The following is a 14,859-nucleotide window of genomic DNA, read 5'->3' as shown; positions in this document are numbered from 1 at the left end:
ATACGTTCCTAAACGAAATGTTCAGAATGCCATCCGTCAGCAAGAAACACGCATTGAATCACTGATTAGCTAATGTATCCCTGGAGTATTGTGTATTGCTTATCAGCCTTCCACAATATGGGCACGAAGATTGCGTCCATCTTGCGTCTTGTATCAGATTTAAATACACAATCTTCTAAAATGCCCGTGCAGATAAAAGTGTAATGGTTTTAATACCGGAGAGGGTGGAGGTCATGGAACTGGTCCACCTCTAGCTGTTCATCTCTCATGGAATCTGTTATTTAGAAGCCTACGGACACTAACATTGAAATGAGAAGGCACTCCATCGTGCGTGGAGTACATGTTCTGTCGTATCTGTAAAGCTACATGTAGGAGAACGTGGGGTAAGGTGGCCGCTCTAAGTGAAACTGAATTTTCATGAAACCATGGTTATTAACTGAAGCTAGTGGCATGTACATCTCGATTCTACATACTGTAAGGCACCTCACCAAATGTTTATAGCTAAGGAAAGAGTGTATTTTATAGGATATATAAACGTTTTTTTCTGAATGCTTACATTGTACTGTTTGGTATTGTATTGTATAGAACTGGGGACCTAGAAACGACGGAGAGGCTTCGTCCCCGCCGTGGTTCACAACCCCACAACAGGCTACAGCAGTCCACTAACCCCCCCACCGCCCCACACCCAACGCAGGGTTGACGTCTCACACCAGACGAGTGTAACAGCAAATGTTTGCGTGGTAGAGTAATTATGGTGTACGCGTACGTGGAGACAGTGTTTGCGCAGCAATCGTCGACATAGTGTAACTGAGGCAGAATAAGCAGAAACAGTCCGCATTCGCCGAGGCAAATGGAAAACCGCCTTAGAAACCATCCACAGACTGGCCGGCACACCGAACCTCTACACTAATCCGCCCGGCGGATTCGTGCCGGTCATGCCTTCCGCCCGGAAAGCAGTGCGTTAGATCGTACTGCTAACCAGGCGGGCGAATGCTTTCATAGTGGACACTTTTCCCTACCTAAATGGGGCCCGCATCCCGTACCAGTGAACATCGCGCGGTGACGGGCGGTACCGCGGGCCAGTGTTTACGTCGCGAGCAGTGCTGAGGTGGAGAGCTGAGCAGCGTGTGCGAGCGCTGTTAACGTTTGTTTCTGTATAACTGTTGTTAGAAAGATGTCGACAATTAACAGAGCGAACAGCGTTCAGTGTGTTTTCGATCGCGCTCCCTTGCGACCGACGGCGTTTGAAATTCATGAGTGGATCTCTCAAGATCTGAAATTGCCTGAAGATATAGTCGATACGTTCCAGTTGGACTTTGTGCAGTACTCATTATTTATCAAACTTATTTCGAGTGACACTTATGAGAAATTCGTTGAGGAGCATATTGGTGTGAGACCATTCCGTCATAATGATGGCAGTATTAGTAATGTACAAATCGTGCCTTCGGGATACGGAGTAAGAACCGTCAGGGTATTTAATGTGCCACCTGAGTGCCCTAATGATGTGATTGCACGTTCTCTGTCACTGTACGGCGCTGTTTTGTCAGTTACAAATGAAAAATGGTCGAGTGCCTATCGCTACCAAGTTAACAGCGGGGTGCGAAGTGTACGTGTAGACTTGAAAAAGTATGTATCATCGTATGTTGCTATTGGCGGCTGTCGTGCACAGGTAACTTCCATTGGACAACCCCCTACCTGTTCGATCTGACATTCAACTGAACATTTGCGGATGAACTGTACACGTCGACGTCCATTTCAACTTCCACGGGAACTTCTTGCAGACGGTAGTGAAAAGCTTGTTCCACCGTTGTGTGAGGTGGTCGCGGGGACTGTACCACCACCCCGGCATCCGGAACATGTTAGCGAGGCGGAGATGCCAGTTCAGGTGGAATGCAGTGCCAAAGACATTCGCGGTAGGACGGACGTCGATTCGGCACCGTCATCCTCACCGGGGCAGTTACCGCTGGATACCAACGATGCGCCAGCCACCTCTGAAACTAAGCCGTGTGAGATACAGGAGCGGGTGCAGATCAGTTTGCCTGAACCACTCCTATCGGTAGAGACTATAGCAGACACGAAGAAAGGCCGCCGAAGGAGAAGCAAAGGGAATGGTAGCAAAGAGGAAAAGTCGAATGATTTGAGACCCGTACACATGTCAGAAAGTGGCAGCGAGACTGAACTTCAATCTTCTTGCTCCGTGCGCTGCGAGGACACCGCGAGGCAAGAACGCATTCGTGAACAAACCAAACACCTGAAGGCACTACTGAGCGCTGAGAGGGATCTGAGCACCGTAACGGCTAAGAGGAAGAGCGAGCAGAGCAGCGGGCAGCTGCAGCAGCGCTATCGCAGGAACTCGCTGATGTCAGTCGCAGGCCCGCGTGGTGGCCAGGCGGATGCGACCACGGTGACAGACTCAACCGGCGATGGCGGGCAGGGCGGCGCGCGCACCGCTCAGCACCCCGACAGCAATGAGCCGTGGTGGCAGCAGAACGAGGAGATGCAGCAGTAGCTGCTTTCGCGCATGACCATCGCGCTGCGACCTTCCCCTCCCTGATCCGTTATTGGTTTTGACATTTCGTTTCGTACTCGAAACGTTACCAACGAGTTTGGTTCAAAGCCGGATAGAAGGACGATCCGAAACTCAGAGCTCATTGTCCTCTGAACCATCATGGGTGACAGCCAAACCTACAACATTACCACACTTAACGTCAATAGAATTCAAAGTGCGGTGAAACTCCGTTCGCAAACTGATTTCTTGCATGGTACCAGCGTTGACATTGCCCTCCTACAGGAGGTAGTCACAGCCTTAGAAGTGCCCGGTTACGTTCTTGTTGATAACATCAATCTTCAGGATGCTGTAGGCACTGCCATCCTTCTGCGCATCGCCCCTTTACGGATGTGCAGCGGCTGCCCAGTGGTCGTGGCATTTCTCTTCGAGTGAATGGTGTGCAGTTTGTTAAAGTGTACGCCCCCTCAGGTAGCACTCATAAGAGAGATCGTTCAAAATTTTATAAAACCGAGGTTCCCATTCTTCTTAGTGCTTATCGTGAACATCTCATCCTTGGTGGTGACTTCAATTGTGTGCTCAACGACAGAGACCAAACTCCTAACACGAACAGATGTTACGAACTTGAACATTTAATTCATGGCACGCGTCTTCACGATACATGGGATCAACTGCACGGTGAACGGGTAGCGTACACCTTCGTAACCAGACATTCTGCCAGTCGGCTGGATAGGATATATGTGTCCGATGCCCTCCAGCGACACACTGTGAACTGTGACATAGCTCCTGTCAACATCTCCGACCATTGTGCATATCAGTGTTACCTCAACCTACAACGCCAGCCAATTTATCGCGGGAAGGGCTACTGGAAATAGAATGTCAGCCTTCTGCAGGATGCCCAACTTGAAGAGGAGGTGAACTTAACGTGGCAACAGCTCCAGAGGCACCGACGTCGTTACGCTAGCGGTCTACAGTGGTGGATTCAGTGTGCTAAGCCTAAATTACGCCTCACCCTCATGAGCTACGCCCGACAAAAGAGCTTTTGGGAGAAACAGACTATTGAATTTTTTTATCGCTGTTTGAGAGAACTGTACAGTCGCCCTAACAATGCTTCTCGCGACGTCGACGTAAAGATCAAACGATATAAAGCGAAAATCACGGCGATACAACGCCAACGAATGCATGGCATCATCGTGCGAGCCCACCCCAAGGACGTTGCCAGCGAAGAACGGGCCTCTCTGTACCACATCCTAAGAACGACGGAACGGTGTAAAGCCATGTTGATTGAAGCCGTCATTGATGACGCTGAGGATGCCATTACGAAGCAACGTGACATCATCTCGCACGTCTACGACTATTATAGTCAACTTTACAAGAAGCAACTCGTTGATGAACACTCGTGCGAGGATTTTCTTAGCTGTCGCTTGTCACAACAGGATAATGCAAAGCTGGAATCTGTTTTCACAGAGGACGAAATCCGACTGGCGGTCCACAGTGCAAAGAAAGGGAAATCACCAGGACCCGATGGTCTCAGCGCTGAGTTTTACCAGCGATACTGGAACCTCCTCGGTCCGACACTCCTCGAGATAGCGAATGAACTCTGGCACCTCTAAGTCATACCCAAGGCATTTACGGAAGGTATCATCCTGCCCTTAACGAAAAAAGGGAACAGCAGGAAGGTCGAAAACATGCGGCCCATCACACTCCTGAATGCCGACTTCAAAATCATCACCAGATCGATTAAGCTAAGGATGCAAACCGTTATGTACACGGTTTTAGGCAGTTACCAGTACAGTGCAGTGCAAGGTCGAAGTGCAATCTCAGCTGACTGCGATTTGAGGGACATCAACTGTGCATATGCTGAAACTAAAGGACAGGGTGCTCTGATCTTTCTAGATTTTGAGAAGACTTATGACCGTGTACGTGATGATTTCCTCTTTCAAAGCATGAAGAAACTAGGATTTGGACCTCATCTCATAGAATTAATTCGCAAACTTACTACAAACGCCTCTTCACGGATTCTCATTAATGGCCATTTTACAAAAGAAGTTTCCATTGAGCAATCCATCCGCCAAGGATGTCCTCTGTCAATGATTTTGTACGCCATTGCAGTAGAGCCGCTACTGAACAACTTCGTGCAAAGCGGGATCGGGCTTAGCGTCGAGTCTGTCACTATCCAATGCATTGCTTATGCTGACGATATATGCGTAACTCTGTCATCATCGCAACAACTTCTGTCAGCAGCAACTCTTCTACAAACATTCACGTTTCTTTCAGAAGCAATACTCAATAGAACTAAAACCACAGTTTTGCACATCGGTGGCGGTATCGGAGACATATCCCATGTTACCTGGTGCAAGGTAAAGGATTCTCACACAACCCTCGGTGTTACTTTTGAGGCCAAACCAGACAGATTCCTGACGAAGAACTGGTCACACATGCTTAATAAATTACGTGCTGCTTTGATGCTTCACTCCGACCGTGACTTGAACATACTACAGAAAGTTAAGACCATCGAGATCGCCATTACGATCAAGATGAATTATTTGGCGCAAATTCTTCCAATCTCCGACCACCTAGCCAAGAGTATACAACAAGCGTTATGTTGGTTTATTTTTAGGGGGCATATTTTCAAAGTTCAATTCGATACCTTAACCTTACCTTCGTCCAAAGGTGGCCTTAACCTCATTAAAGTACACAAAAAATGTGTCACCCTGCTCCTAAATCGCATCAGGAAGGAGTTTCGTACCCGGAGGACCAGTCTCATCAGAAACCTCATCCAGCGGTGGAAGCCTCATAGCTTTGACCCAACCGTTAATATCGCCGGCATTCCACTTTCTTACCGACATGTGCGACTGTACTACATAGAAATGAGCTACATTCGACACAACATCGTCGATACCGGAAGCCTGACGAACAGGAAGCTTTATGACCTTCTCATGACAACAAACCACAGGAATTGTCTCGAAGAAAAACATCCACATACACATTGGAGTATAATATGGCGGAATGTGCACAACGACATGTTCCATCACGCGTCATAGCTGACTGGTATCTCACAGTAAACGATAAAGTAGCAACGAATGAAAAGCTACATAAAATAGGCCTTCATCCAACGCCCAACTGTGACGCATGCGGAAGAGTCGATACGCTCCTTCATAGGTTCACGTGCGGACATGCAGAAGAAATTATAACATTTCTTCGTCAACGATTGTCAGTGATAGACCGTACGACGCCCAGTGGTGTAGACCTTTTAGAGATCATTCACCCACAAAAACTGAGGTATCCACGAGCAAAAAACAACGCTACAACGTGGATCATGGGCCACACAGCATCGTTTATTATACAGAATAGGCACGCTACTTTCCTAGACTATTATTCTTACATAGAAATTGAACACTTTAAAATAAGTTAACATTGTGACTACAGGAGGATATTTGGAAATATGCTGAAAATCATAATTAACCGTTAAATGCTTCAAATACAATATTTGGATAGTAGAGGTTGCCAGTTGCCTGTATGTATGAATCCTATTTGCTTCCTGGGACTTTAGTTCTTGCCGGAATTTTAAGATACTATTCAGATGCTCACCAATGCAGAAGGCTTTTTTTTTCTTTCCCATCTCCTCTCAACATTTTCCTTCTCTCGCAGAGCAGCGGAGCAACTTTCCTTTCGACAATGAAGTGATAGTCTTTTGTGCACCTCAAGAAGACATTTCCTTTCTTTTCTTATATTGCGCAACGGCAGCCTAGAACGGATATAAAAAGAATTAAAAAAAAAGTGGTCGTGCGGTAGCGTTCTCGCTTTCCACGCGCGGGTTCCCGGGTTCGATTCCCGGCGGGGTCAGGGATTTTCTCTGCCTCGTGATGGCTGGGTGTTGTGTGATGTCCTTAGGTTAGTTAGGTTTAAGTAGTTCCAAGTTCTAGGGGACTGATAAACACAGTAGTTAAGTCCCATAGTGCTCAGAGCCATTTGAACCATCTACCTAATGGGGCAAAGTGGCCAGACCTTTGCCACCACTCCCAAATAGATAGTTTACTTTTAAAAAATGGGTAGGCGTATAGTTTTTATTTCACCATTGACTATGATTAGAGGAACAATAATACAAATGAAAAAGAAATGTGTTGCAATACATTGTTGGCACAAAAAGATCGACAATTCCTAGAGATATAAATAGGGAAATAAACGATAGATTATGGTTTAGTATTTCTGTCTAATTCATTCACTATTTATCCATTCAGAAACAATATTAAGCCCTGTAAAAAATTCGCTTGTGAAGTTGTCATCGTCCTCATTACATCCAGCGCACAGTTCATGAGTCCAGGGTTTACAGCTCTGACATCTTATCCACTCAGTCTTTGTCTGCCATTTCAGACTCTTTGTTGAATCGATGTGGTGTTTTGTTGAGCTCTGCCAACTGGAATGCTGATCGCCGCATGTCATTCACTGTAATTCCATAAAATTGTTTCTGTATTTCAAAAAAGTCGTTAAGGATTTCTTGCTCTTGATCTGCCCTTAAGCTACCCAAAACTTTTTTACTGCCAACTGCATCTCTGTTTTTCCGTAGAACTCTTAGTTTCAGCGTATTACCTGGAATATTGAAGTTTTTTTTGCTGCTGCTGAAGAAGTCATGTTATAATTCTTTGCTGCTTCAATTATCTCTTACGTCGCAAAAGGGTTCCACGTTCGTTGCTCTGTTTTCTGAATGTACTTTCTTGGCATCTCTTTGAAGCTCTTGCAAACCCTCGCAGAAGAGTCATATAAGGGCTGATAGGTTTGTGTATAATGTTTTAATTTCAATTGTTAAACTATGTATAAAATATGGAATTAGCTAATTCTCATGGAGAGAAACAGATTTTTAAAAAAATGTCGGAAATAGTGGAGATCTGTAGGGAAATGTAGCGACCTCGGCCACTTTTCTCGACGTGTAGCGTGGCCAGTTTTCACGATTGAGCGCCATGTCTGTATAAACAGCTCACACGCGAAACAGTACAACCAAAGGACACGATTTTGACATATTTCTAAGCCAAAAGGCATTGCGTGAACCGAGATATCGCAAAAACCTATTGCTCTACATAAAAGTGAAGGAACTAAGGCAATATGAGTGACTTACCTTAAATCAAACGATCGAAAAACATAAATGTTTTCGCAGAAAGATAACGCAGAGAGCTTACTTTGCCAATGTCACTGACAACACTAATGATGCCGATTATAGCTAGTGTGGCCGTTTCTCGGTAGGAAGCAGCACTGTTGAAGACATCAAATAAGTAGTGGCCACTTTTCCCAACTTGGCCACTTTACCCTTTTTTCCCTTACTGCCAGAAAAGGTAGAATAGTCTCTAGCATAGAATAGCAAGTTTCTGCGATGAGCCTTGATGGAAGACACGAGGACCTAATTAACAGTGACTAACAATGCCCGCACAAACGTTAGAAAATCACTATTTCGTGATGATTCTCGACAGCCCACAGCTGCTGATCGTAAAAATATACGATCTGACAACACTGAAATAAAGCTTCAGTCTCGAACAGCACATTCAGTCTAAATGGAAAGTTAACACGTTGTTGAATGAACCAGTCGCAGAAGAGTGCCGGTGAAGGAAAATCTTTTGCTGATGGTACCAGCACACACTGTACGTGGTATGAATACAGAAGGCTTACACGTAGCACTCTCTCTCATGTGCTCAACCTTACGTATTGCAGATAACGGTCTCACGCTCACAGTAAGGTTATCGTCAACGACACGACGAAGTTCCTCCTCCAGTCGAGATGTGGGCTTAAACGTCCGATGCTACCTAAGACTATCAGTCTACATCTACACCTACATCTACATCCATACTCCGCAAGCCCATGAAGGTGTGTGGGGGAGGGTACCCTGAGTACCTCTATCGATTCTCCCATTTTATTCCAGTCTCGTATTGTTCGTGGACAGAAGGATTGTCGGTATGCTTCTGTGTGGGCTCTAATCTCTCTGATTTTATCCTCATGGTCTCTTCGCGAGATATACGTTGGAGGGAGCAATATACTGCTTGACTCCCCGGTGAAGGTATGTTCTGGAAAATTCAGCTACAGCCCGTATCGAGCTACTGCACGTCTGTCTTGCAGAGTCTTCCACTGGAGTTTATCTATCATCTCCGTAACGCTTTCGCGATTACTAAATGATGCTGTATCGAAGCACGCTGCTCTCCGTTGGATCTTCTCTATCTCTTCTATCAATACTATCTGGCACGGATCCAACACTGGTGAGCACTATTCAAGCAGTGGGCGAACAAGCGTACTGTATCCTACTTCCTATGTTTTCGGATTGCATTTCCTTAGGATTCTTCCAATGAATCTCAGTCTGGCATCTGCTTTACCGACGATCAATTTTGTATGATCATTCCATTTTAAATTACTCCTAACGCCTACTCCCAGATAATTTATAGAATTAACTGCTTCCAGTTGCTGATCTGCTATTTTGTAGTTAAATGATAAGGGAATTATCTTTCTATGTATTCGCAGCACATTACACTTGTTTACATTGAGATTCAATTGCCATTCCCTGCACCATGCGTCTATTCGCTTCAGATCCTCCTGCATTTTAGTACAATTATCCATTGTTACAACCTCTCGATACACCACAGAATAATCTTCAAAAAGACTCAGTGAACTTTCAATGTCATCCACAAGGTCATTTATTTATATTGTGAATAGAAACGGTCCTATGACACTCCCCTGCGCCACACCTGAAATCACTCTTACTTCGGAAGACTTCTCTCCATTGAGAATGACATGCTGCGTTCTGTTATCTAGGAATTCTTAAATACAATCACACAGTTGGTCTGGTAGTCCATATGCTCTTACTTTGTTCATTATACGGCAGTGGGGAACTGTATCGAACGCCTTGCGGAAGTCAAGAAACACGGCATCTACCTGTGAAACCGTGTCTATGGCTCTCTGAGTCTCGTGGACGAATAGCGCGAGTTGGGTTTCACACGACCGTCATTTTCGAAACCCATGCTGATTCCTGCAGAGTAAATTTCTAGTCTCCAGAAAAGTCGTTATACTGGAACAAACGTCCACCTGTCAGAGCACCTTCGTTCTGGAAATCTCTCCTGATGTAGTCGTTGAGCGCCACAGTCATTACCATTTGTTAATCCGTACACGAAATGAGCGTATGCCAACTCCACATGCGAATGCATTGCCCGAAACCCAGTCCGTGATGAACACTAAGCAGCAGATGGTACGTGCTTGCACAGTCTGTGATGAGCATCAAACAGAGGATGTTGTATGTTTTATGCTAGTGGATCATTGAAGTTAACAGCGTGTTATCACAAGAAATTAAGCGAGTCACATATCAACATAAGCATCGTTCCACTGGAACAACAAATACTGGCCTTAAACCTACAAATTAGTACTTCCTGTATGTTCTAACCAAACTTAACTGAGTCGAATATTTTGAACAGTTCTTGCAAGAAAACGTATCCTGTAATTTTGGTATGTTCTGTTTCTGCGTGTTTTCCATGATTACTGTTATTGTGAAGTGAAGTAGAAAATGAGCTCTAACTTCGAAACGACGCCTATCCGCACCCACATCTGTACAACACAATATATAGTTCTATGTGTGAGGAATCATTCCTGAAAGTTCATCGATAAATTCTCGTTACATTCTTTATGTATTGTTCAACATGTCGGCTGCGACTGAACAGAAAAAGTGGACATAATTCCAAACAGTCAGTAGGGAAAGAAACTTGAAACTTAGGTACAACAACCGAGTTAGAAAACTGCTGCGGAAGGAAAGGGAACTTCACAGAAAACATAAATACATCTACATCTACGTCCATGCTCCGCAATCCACCTGGCGGTGTGTGGCGGAGGGTACCTTGAGTACCTCTATCGGTTCTCACTTGTATTCCAGTCTCGTATAGTTCGTGAAAAGAAGGATTGTCGGTATGCCTCTGTGTGGGCTCTAATATAGGTAAAGCCTTGCAGACAAACAAAAATTACGTGAAGCGAAATGTAGTGTGAGGAGGTCTATGCGAGAGGCTTTCAATGAATACGAAAGTAAAGTTCTATGTACTGACTTGGCAGAAAATCCTAAGAAATTTTGGTCTTATGTCAAAGCGGTAGATGGATCACTCTGTGACCAAAATGGTACTGAAACAGAGGATGACAGATTAAAGGCCGAATTACTAAATGTCTTTTTCCAAAGCTGTTCCACAGAGGAAGACTGCACTGTAGTTCCTTCTCTATATTTTCGCACAGATGACAAAATGCTAGATATCGAAATAGACGACAAAGGGAAAGAGAAAAAATTAAAATCGCTCAAAAGAGGAAAGGCCGCAAGACCTGATGGGATACCAGGTCGATTTTACACAGAGTACGCGAATGAACTTGCCCCCTTCTTGCAGCGGTGTACTGTAGGCCTCTAGAAGAGCACAGCGTTCCAAAGGATTGGTAAAGAGCACAGGTCATCCCCGTTTTGAAGAAGGGATTTCTAACAGATGTGCAGAACTACAGACCTATATCTCTAACGTCGATCAGTTGTAGAATTTTGGAAGACTTGTTATGTTCGAGTATAATCATTTTCCTGGAGACTAGAAATCTACTCTGTAGGAATCAGCAGGGGTTGGGAAAAAGACGATCGTGTAGAAACCAGCTCGCGCTATTCGTCCACGAGACTCAGAGGGCCATAGACACGGGTTCCCAGGTTGATGCCGTATTTCTTGACTTCCACAAAGCGTTCGATACAGTTTCCCACAGTCGTGTAATGAACAAAGTAAGAGCATATGGACTATCAGACCAATTGTGTGACTGGGTTGAAGAGTTCCTAGATAACAGAACGCAGCAATGGAGAGAAGTCTTCCGAAGTAAGAGTGATTTCAGGTGTGCCGTAGGGGGGTGTCGTAGGACCGTTGCTGTTCACAATATACATAAATGACCTTGTGGATAACATCGGAAGTTCACTGAGGGTTTTTGCAGATAATGCTGTGGTATATTGAGAGGTTGTATCAATGGAAAGTTGTACTAAAATGCAGGAGGATGTGCGGCGAATTGACGCATGGTGCAAGGAATGAGAATTGAATCTCAATGTAGACAAGTGTAATGTGCTGCGAATACATAAAAAGAAAGATCCCTTATCATTTAGCTACAATATGGCAGGTTAGCAACTGGAAGCAGTTAATTCCATAAATTATTATACGCATTAGGTGTGATTTAAAATGGAGTGATCATATAAAGTTGATTGTCGGTAAAGCAGATGCCAGACTGAGATTCATTGAAAGAATCTTAAGGAAATGCAATCTGAAAACAAAAGAAGTAGGTTACAGTACACATGTTCGCCCACTGCTTGAATACTGCTCACCAGATAGGGATGATAGAAGAGACAGAGAAGATCCAATGGAGAGCAGCGCGCTTCGTTACAGCATCATTTAGTAATCGCGAAAGCGTTACGGAGATGATAGATAAACTCCAGTGGAAGACTCTGCAAGACAGACGTGCAGTAGCTCGATACGGGCTGTAGCTGAATTTTCCAGAACATACCTTCACCGGGGAGTCAAGCAGTATATTGCTCCCTCCAACGTATATCTCGCGAAGAGACCATGAGGATAAAATCAGAGAGATTAGAGCCCACACAGAGGCATGCTGACTATCTTTCTTTCCACGAACAATACGAGACTGGAATAGAATGGAGAACCGATAGAGGCACTCAAGGTACCCTCCGCCACACACCGCCTGGGGGCTTGCGGAGTATGGATGTAGATGTAGATGTATGTGTTACGCACCGATTCCCAGTTTCTTTTGGAACTTTACTAACAAGGGCATGATCCAATCCGACATGTCAAAATCTGCCCTGAAATTTGTCATACAGGAAACGTACACCGAAAGAAATAAAATGTCAAAATTTTAGCAGCTAAAACACACTGCAAGCATTTTTATACAAATGTTGAAATTATCGAACTGGTAGCTCACCAGGCGACTGGAGAATTGTACACACATGCCTTAGTTGTAGCACACGGCCCATGTGCAACACGGTAGGCACATATCGTTGGTTGAAGGCACATCGGTAAAGAGATAACGGGCTCAACATGATCGTAATTTGTACAGAAAATTTGTTCCTTTCGTAGCTGACACAGTTGTTCACAGTTACATTTTTCTCGAATTCAATGTCCATAATAATTAATTTATCCGTAATAATTATCCATAGTAGTTAAAATTTGTCTTAGCAAAGTGTTAACACTGCCGGCAAAACTGAATTAATTTCGTAAGAAATTTTCCCAAATAGAAGTTTTATTGCCCAGATTGCAGTCGATACATATTCTGATTCCTTGTTTCGGCAAAGTTATGCCGATCATCAGACACGTGAATTATAAAGCCACTAGATGTGGTACATTCCAATCTGGCCATTGAAAACATGGATGTAAACTGACAACTCCCATGCAATGCTAAGTACACTAAACTAAAATCCATGAGTGCACCGTTAAGGCACTGAGTTGCCAATTACTTAAAACAGAGTACATAGACTGCTGTAAGATGTGCGTATGTCGATAACCGGCTCCGGAGCACATCCAGTAGAGCACATAAACACATCTGACAGTAGTTATTAGATGTTTCTGAAACCTCAGAGCCTTGCTGATACAATTATGGCTTTTACTTTTATGTAATTTGTATTGCATGGGAGTGTGTTTTCTGTGAGTTTAACTCCATGTTTTTCATGGCCAGATGGCAATGTACCACACGTAGTGGCTTTATAATTCACATATCCGATGTTCTGAAGATGGCAATATAACTTTGCCGAAACTAGTAATCGCGATACGTATCAACTGCGTTCTGGGCAATAAAACTTCTATTTTTGAAGCATTTTTTAGATTGATATATAGATCAATCTCCGTCTGACAATGTCGGGTAATTTGAATTAACTTTCTTCGTGTTTCCTTCGCATATACTTACTAATATCATCTCTCTTTGAGTATTTTCCTGAGTTTCACAGTAATGTGGAATTCAATTAATGTTACCAAACTTGCAAAGATCAAATGTGTGCGTACATAATCACCTGCCTCTCGTGAAGACTTATACATCTGTCGTTTACTATTTCCTTTTTTAACATTCATCCTAACAATGTCGACATTTCCTTAGGAATTGTGGAAACATCAGAAGAAGCATGAAAAAACTCTATGGTGCTCATTAAAGTCCAGAAGAAAAATTGTTCCTAGCTAAAAGAAAACGCGTATAGTAATAGCTTTCAGTGACAGCAAAAGGGATGAAATGTTTTTGCTAAAATAAAAGGGGGTGAAAACGCTTGAACTTAAACAATGTGCAAAACCAGTTTCGTTTTGTTAAATCTGAACATGTACTGTAGGAATGGAAAGAAAATCATACAAAGTAGAAAATATCGGCCAAACTAAAAATAGCGTGAAAGAAAAATTATTGAAAACATTTTCGAAATGCTCATGAGAGTCAATGCCACGTTAGCGAGGAAGAACTGTGAGGCTGGGCCTTCGGAATTTCAAGTGAGATGTCCTTTACTGACATCAAGGCTCTTATGACCTTGTTAAACAGGCAGGAAATAATACGGAAAGGGAAGCTACAAAACTGATTCTAGTAAATCTGTAGAAGAGATGTCGTTAGTAGCTTATATTAAAGAGAAATTCATAGCTGATGTGAAGAAAAAATTCCTAGCGACGAAGAACAGTCGCTTGTGGAAATGATGAATGCTATGTCACATTCGTGTACAATAATACCAGTGATAAGAATCAGGGGATTCATTTTTCTACAGCTTCACATTTGTCTTCAATAACTTCAAGATAAATTACTATCAAAAATAAAAGAAATACTTTTTAGTTGCAAAATTCTTTTAAGTGACGTAGAAAATTGGGAAAAAATGGGAGAGAATAATATTACGTCCGAAATATCTCTTTAGCAATTGCAGCAAATAACTCTTTGCTTTTGTTGGACTCTTGGCGTGGACATAACGACACCTCTGTCTTCAAGAAAACTATGAAAATACTGTTAATAAAACTGATTCCACTTGGCACTAATAATATTATTCAGCATCACGATAAAAATTTTTTTCGACATTGTAAACCATTTTCTAGACGATTGTCGGTCAATATAATTTCTGATAGTTCTTTGTCATTACAGATTTATTAGCGAAGCTGTTAAACTTCCGCCATTTCTGCGAGGCCAGTTGGCATCAACACCGTTTACGAATTGGATCACGTATGCCTGGTACGCAGCACAATAATCAAAACAAAGGCCCTGACCATTTCTTGCTCCATCTCAAATGTGAGTGCATAAAACTAGGAATTACTGCTAAGTGCCTGAATGCATTATATCAGGTGCGTCTGGTGAAAGGAGAATGTTTGTTTTCGTCGTCC

The sequence above is a fragment of the Schistocerca gregaria genome, chromosome X (genome assembly GCF_023897955.1).
Source record: "Schistocerca gregaria isolate iqSchGreg1 chromosome X, iqSchGreg1.2, whole genome shotgun sequence".
NCBI classification, from domain to species: domain Eukaryota; kingdom Metazoa; phylum Arthropoda; class Insecta; order Orthoptera; family Acrididae; genus Schistocerca; species Schistocerca gregaria.
This window is presented reverse-complemented; position numbering follows the sequence as displayed.